Source organism: Aptenodytes patagonicus, chromosome Z (assembly GCF_965638725.1).
Source record: "Aptenodytes patagonicus chromosome Z, bAptPat1.pri.cur, whole genome shotgun sequence".
Classification (NCBI taxonomy): Eukaryota; Metazoa; Chordata; class Aves; order Sphenisciformes; family Spheniscidae; genus Aptenodytes; species Aptenodytes patagonicus.
In genome coordinates this window covers 2,892,393-2,898,801 of record NC_134982.1, presented here as the reverse complement: position 1 = coordinate 2,898,801, position 6,409 = coordinate 2,892,393, and the positions used below count along the sequence as shown (strand labels likewise).

The 6,409-nt window shown below is 51.1% G+C and overlaps 1 protein-coding gene across 3 annotated transcripts in view; it reads left to right on the top strand.

Moving 5' to 3' along the window:
- The first annotated feature begins 2,745 nt into the window (after positions 1-2,745).
- The window catches only part of LOC143173221 (NAD-dependent malic enzyme, mitochondrial-like), a 33,479-nt gene continuing 29,815 nt past the window's right edge, over positions 2,746-6,409 (top strand). For 2 of the 3 annotated variants that reach the window (XR_012997491.1, XM_076363418.1), the window contains exon 1: positions 2,746-2,851. The gene's annotated coding sequence lies outside the window, so the exon portion shown is untranslated. Of the gene's footprint in view, positions 2,867-6,409 lie in introns of all 3 variants that reach the window. The other variant, XM_076363419.1, reaches the window with a different exon arrangement.

The following is a 6,409-nucleotide window of genomic DNA, read 5'->3' as shown; positions in this document are numbered from 1 at the left end:
AATGATCCAAAGTCCAGGAAAACTCAAATGGGAAATACGGCACGGTTTTAGGAGAGTGAGTGGTTTAAGCACCTTGATGTACACCTTCAAACTGCGGTCGGATGGCTTTGGGGAGATGCATTTTACTTCAGCACAAACCACTGGCTTCCTCTGAAGGGGAACCCCAGTAAAATGCAATGGCCTGTACGTGTGGGAAATGTGCCACGATAATCGAATAGTCTCCTGTCGTATTAAAAATTTCTGAATGAATTCGCGCCCCGTGGCGAGCGAGCTGTGAAACTGCCCGAGGCCGCTCCTGCACAGCCAGGAGAGACGGCAGAGCCGTGACAGTTGGCTTTAAGGGGTTGAGGAATGCCGAGGGCTCCCAGTTGTTCTCTTAGCAACAGCAAAGCAACATCGTGTGCGCCAAAAGAAACTCTTCTGCGTTGAGGACCAAATATGGTGATAAAAGTCCTCAGGAGGAAGAAGAAACGACTGCTTCTCTTGTTCTATAGCACAGGCGGTTGCATGAATTAGCTATGAATGTTACAGTCGCTCGGTGGCTGTGTAGTAGCGCGAGATGAAGAACAGGCTTGAGAAAGCAGGGTCCCACGCTATATGGGATTGCTGTCCCTATGGATCAGACGTAAAGCACCCCCGTTGCCTCAGGACAAGCCAAGTTTGGGTTATCAGGCGGTAGGCATCGCTCCGTGACGCTGCTGCCCAGTTGTACAAGACTGGGGTTGCGTTAAGGCATGAAGCATGGTCCAGACCTCCTCGCCGCAACAACCCGTCGCTTGAAAAAAGGTTTGGTGGACTGGAGTCTGGATTGGAGAATGAATTTAGCTGATACCAAAGAGCTGCTGGGAGAAAACCCTGGTGCAGAAGTAGTGGGTGTGCCATCTAGAAATGAAAGCTCTCCCTCCCGTTAAAAAAGGTTGCTGGGAGTTTCAGACCCCGCAGCCCTGCCAAATCCCGTTCCCTGGGGTGGAGGTTTTTCTCTTCCGGGACTAATTACAACACAGCTTTCAGGGCAGTCATTCTTTCACAAGGAAGCGTTATGCAGTACATTTCAGCAAGGCATTAACTGTTCATTAGGTATATTGGGCAAGATCCTCAACCAGTCTAAAACGTATGGGTTTGCAGCAATACTGATTAATGCTACTCGGGTATGAAGTCCGGCGTTTTTAAATGCCTTTAATTTGGGCTATTTTTAGTCAGGCACAAAGTCATGACCTCGCATGTTATTTTAGCATTCTCCTTTGTTTATAGGTGCAGCACCACATTATTCAGAAATGTTTCAAAGCCATCAGAGTCATGCTGACGGGGGGGAAAGCAGCAGAATATGTACTTCATGACAGGCCTCAAAATCATGATTAGAAGAGGAGGTTTTGATTAAGTGGGTTTACATATTTATTGTTACAGTTACTATAGCAACTCTGCTGCTTTTAACTGCACAGTGCTCATTCGTACATCTAACAATTTAAATCATGTTAAGTGCCAGAAGAGAATTAACAGCCTCACAATTTGCAACACTGGAAAACATCTCAGAGTTTGGGCTGGAGGGGAGACGGACGAAGCCTCAGATGAGCCGAGCGGTCACGTTTCATGCCGTCGTACCTTCCCTCTCCAAACACTGTGAAAGCTTAGCTGGGGAAGGGTATCATTTCTATTAAGAAGGCGAGACCAGTGTTAGGACAAACAGCCCTATGTTATTATGAAAAGTGATGCTTTTTCAGACCGCGATTCTTTCCTGGGCCTGGCAATTTTAGTGCTGACCTGCAGCATTAGCTGCCTTGCCGTCTTCTGCCAAGCCTTCTGTTTTAATCCAACATGCTGTACATTATGGGTATTCCAGCCCTTCAGGCTCTGTATGGCAACACACGAGACGGAGGTTAACTCCTCAGTGCTGTTGCTCTGCATGTTTTGAAGAGCCCTAGTCGGTGTAGGGGATCCAGCACTGTGGCCCCGACCCTTGGGAAGCAGCATCCATCTTGCTTCAAGTAACTATACACGGGGGGGGACCCCGTTTCCCCGCCACCAAGACACCTGCTCTCTGCTACCTTCCTCCTGCTTTGCCTTTCTTGCCTCGCCCTCCTCCCCAGCGTGCCGCCCCTCGGGAGCTGCAGCTCCCTCGCCATCCCGGGTGCCACCCGGCAGCCCTCACGGCCCCTGGCCCCTCACAACCTCTGTCCCCTCACAACCCCGGTCCTCTCACAACCCCCGTCCCCCCACAGCCCCCATCCTCTCACGGCCCCCGTCCCCTCACAACCCCGGTCCCCTCACAACCCCCGTTCCCCCACAGCCCCCATCCTCTCACGGCCCCCGTCCCCTCACAACCCCGGTCCCCTCACAACCCCCGTTCCCCCACAGCCCCCGTCCCCTCACGGCCCCGGTCCTCTCACAACCCCCGTCCCCTCACGGCCCCGGTCCCCTCACCACCCCGGTCCCCACACACAACCCCTCGCCCCGCCCCCTTTCTGGAGCACCGCCCCTCGGCGCCGGGTTCCGCGCCCCGCTCCTCCACGCTGATTCGCTGTCGCGCCTAGCCTAATTAACATATAATAGGCCGCGCCCGGCCGCGTCTGGCCTCGTTTCCCCTCTGTCAGGGCGGGGAGCCGCGGGAAAGAAGGTTCATTGGCCGAGCGCGGCCGTCGGCCGGCGAGCTGGCTTCCTTGTCATTGGCTGCGTCGGGTTGTCAGTCATGGGGAACGCCCGCCCTCCCGGGTGTCCCTCCCTGGTGCCTCCTTGTTTGCTCCATTCAGTGGTGGGTTCCGAGGCGGACGGAGCTCCGGCGGATGGGAGCTGCTGTTGCACAATAGAAACAGGTCCTCGGCCAGCATCACTCAGAGGGCAGCAGCCGCAGGAGGAGGTAGATCCCGTTCTGGTAACAATTTTACAATTACAATGGCGTACGAAAGGCCTCTGTCTCTTTACAAACCCGTATCTTGGGGGCGTTTTCTCCAGAGCCTCGACCCTTGCCGCCTTTCCTCCTCGAGTGCCTGCCCCCTTTGAAACCTCTCCCCCGGCCCTGCCGCCTGCGTGTTGCCAGGGTGAGGAGAGGGCGTCCGCTTCGCGCCCTGGCCGAGTGTGCCACCGAGCTGTAGCCGGAGGTGTGCGGTGGGCAGGACCGGGGCCGGCAGGGCCCGGGCGCGGGGCCAGCCCCGTCCTGCCGTGAGGGGGCACGAGGCCCACCCGGGAGCGGGGAGGGGGACGGAGGGAGCTCCGTGTCCCTCGGTCCGGTCCCCCGGGGCCGACTGAAGTCGCACCAAAGCAGCAGCTCGCCCTCCCAACCCCCCCCCGTTTTTTGGGAGGCCCCGAGGCTCGGCCTGCTGCGGGGAGCCCCCCTCGGGGGCAGCGGAGGCCGCCCGCCCGCCGCGGCCCGCTGCCCTCGGCCCGGCCGGCCCCGGCGGCAGGTGGAAAACGCCGAAGGCGGCTGTTTTGCTTCGGAGGAAAGAGGACATGCGCTGCCTAAGCCGTGCGGGGGTGCGTGTTTACCAGCTGTCAAAATGGGTGACAAATTCAGCAGCCACCCTCCGAGAACGGCCCCTCTTGTTTACAGCAGCTCTGCGGGTCAAGCCTGGGAGGATGCTCCCCCAAGCTCACCGAATTCAGGGCGCAGCTGCTTCTGCAGCTCCTCAGCGTTGGCCACTGGTCCCCGTGCCGACTTTCAACCTGCGGTGAACTTTTATGGCGCGTCCCTAAAAGCTAGAGAGTAAAAGTTGGGAAGTAGCAGAGCCGCTGGTGCGGTGTTGGAAGAGGAAACACCGTCAGGCTGCCTGGTATTTTTAGAGCTAGTCTCTGCGGTCCTTGGGTTTTGCCTCTCGGCTATTTGTTAAAAGAAGTGGCGGTGGCTGTTTGAAATGCCACTGTCGCAGGTCCCACGCTCCTCTTGGCCTCGCTGCACCGTGACGTTAAATGGCGCAAAACAAGCGCTGGTCTCTGAGTAACTTGGTGTGTTATGTCACGGCACGAATCTCTTAACTATTTGAAGAAACCCCAAAACATACAGCATACAGTCGACAAAGGGCTGATAAAAAAGGCCAATCTTGCAGCCAAGCAAGCTGTTAACTATTTGGTATCTTTGTGGTCTTAATTCCAAAAAGTTAGTAGTGAACAGCAAAGGGAAGTTTTCTATGTATGTGTATAGACACATGGGTAATACAAAGAGCTAGGCAGGGAATGAAACTCTGCAGGTAATCCGTGTGTGTGTGCAGCCAGCAGTGTCTAACGTGTTGTTGGCTCTTATTAGATGTGGTCAGGTCTATAGAAAGTTAGCCTGAGCTCGTATTTTAAGAGAAAGTGTGTCTTACAGTCCCAGGACAAAACTTCTGATAATCCTGTGTGGTAGCGTTATGAGTCGGCAGTGTGAGTGCAGGCAAGATTTGAAGCTTTTTCTTCTGCAAACTAAGAAATAAACTGTGAAAACGTTTATTTCTGTGCCATGCTTGAGCAAGTACTAATTGAACGTTCATCTTTACTACTGGTAGCAGCACCTTTATTGCAACAGAAGGAACACTTTGCTGTGACTTGGGCTGGTAACTAATTGCGTATGGATAGTTTTTCAGATTCTTCCGTAATTTAAGCAGGATTTTTTTTGAAGTCCTAACTGTAGTGCACACCAAGGTTGGTAAGTGGTTGACAGGCTTACCCTTCATCTGATTGGCACTGAATTAGCAAGCAGCTCAGTTTCTCCGTGCTTTATTCTCTGTGAGTTATTCTCCCAGGACGAATTCCCTTTTGTAAGTGTGCAGCGGTTGTTGAGAACATCCTTGTTTCTCTCTTGACTTACATCCAAAAAATCTGTATTTTTGAACTGAAGAAAACAGCTCTAGTACAGCTGTGTACCAGTTCTTCAGAATAAAGCAACAGTGGCTTTCTGTTTATTTGGAGGAATTTACTATTCTGCAGTCTTTCTGAGGATTCTGCAGGATAAGGCCTTTGTCCCGCATACATAGATGCGCTTAGCTTTACTACTGGGAGCCCTCCCGGTAAGACAAATGGAATAAAATCAAGAATGTGAATACATCTTGTCAGAGTAGGCCAAAAATACTTCCACTGTACAAGATAATGGACTTTCTGAAGCTTAAGAAAAATATTTAGGACAGATCCATTAACGTATAAAAAAATAGCTCTCTGATGTTGTGCGGTAAGAGCTTTTATGAACCAAGACTCCAACACCAAACGATTTAGCACTACTTTCTAATTGTACTGCGAGAAGTTTGCTAATATTGTAAGTTAATGTAAAGTACATATGCTCTTTTTACAGAGGTGTTCTGAAATTATTCTCATTTGAATTCACCTAAGTGTGTTTTATTTGCTGAATGTTTCAAGCCTCAAATTGTGAACTTACTCTGCTTAAGTACTCTGTGTCTAACTTTTCTCCTTGTTGAACTGGTTGCCTCAGAATAAGAGGGAAGAAAAGTAGTTTCAAGATCTGCTTCCAAAATGACCCGCTCACCACTGCTGAACACTTTATTAGTAACACCCCCCCCCAATACGATTATTGGTTTTACTTTCTAGATCTCAAGGTACCTTAGAAACGTCCTTTAAAATGACGGCTCAGGACTTTGCTGGAAGGAACCTGAAATATTATTACAACCATTTTCTGCTAACTTCCCCCGACAGCATCTGGTCAGCTCGGGGAGTCAGAGGTGCTGAGTTGCTGTGCAGAACTGCATCGTCCGGCCTCATCCTTCTGCTCCTTCCTCCGCACATGTACGCGCTGGGGTGCTCCCATTGCAAAATGGAAGTGCCCTCTTCCCCGTTGATCCGCAAAGCACCTGCTGCAGTGCTGCAGGGTGGTGGGTGCAGGGAGAGCTTTAAGTAAAAGTCTCATTGGGAGACACATTTATAGTGGGTACTAGCCTAATGTCATAACTTTAGACTGCTTTCTCATTACTGAAGTGATGAAGCCAGCTAGTGTGTGCCTGGTTTGTGTCATGCTTGGGTAGGCAAAGCTTGTCTGTTTATTTAAAAAAAAAAAAGACTAGAGTGCAATAGTGCATCCACACCAGACTCGGGGTAGTGCAGACTCACAGGATAGATTGCTGTGGGTATGTAAGAGAAAATGTTTGTTGACCCTAGAGCAGTGGTGCTTAAAAAAACAAAACCGGTTGAGGCCAGGAGGACTGGAAACCTGTGAGGCCTGTATGGTCTTTAATTAATAATCCCAGCTTGTGTTATCAAGAACAAGCTCCTGTTAACACACAGGTCTTGGTAGTTTCTGTACATGAAAGAAAGACTGGGGCTGTTCATTTACGCAGGATTTCAGGAATACTTGAAGTATATTTATGTTTAGCCGTCCTTCAAACTGAAGGAAGACTGCAAAGTCATCAAGTGTAAGTTGCTGTCCAGTGAGAGATACTCCTTAGTGTTAAGGTATAATCCACAAGTCAGCCAGCCTGTGCAGTAATTGAAGCAGACCTTG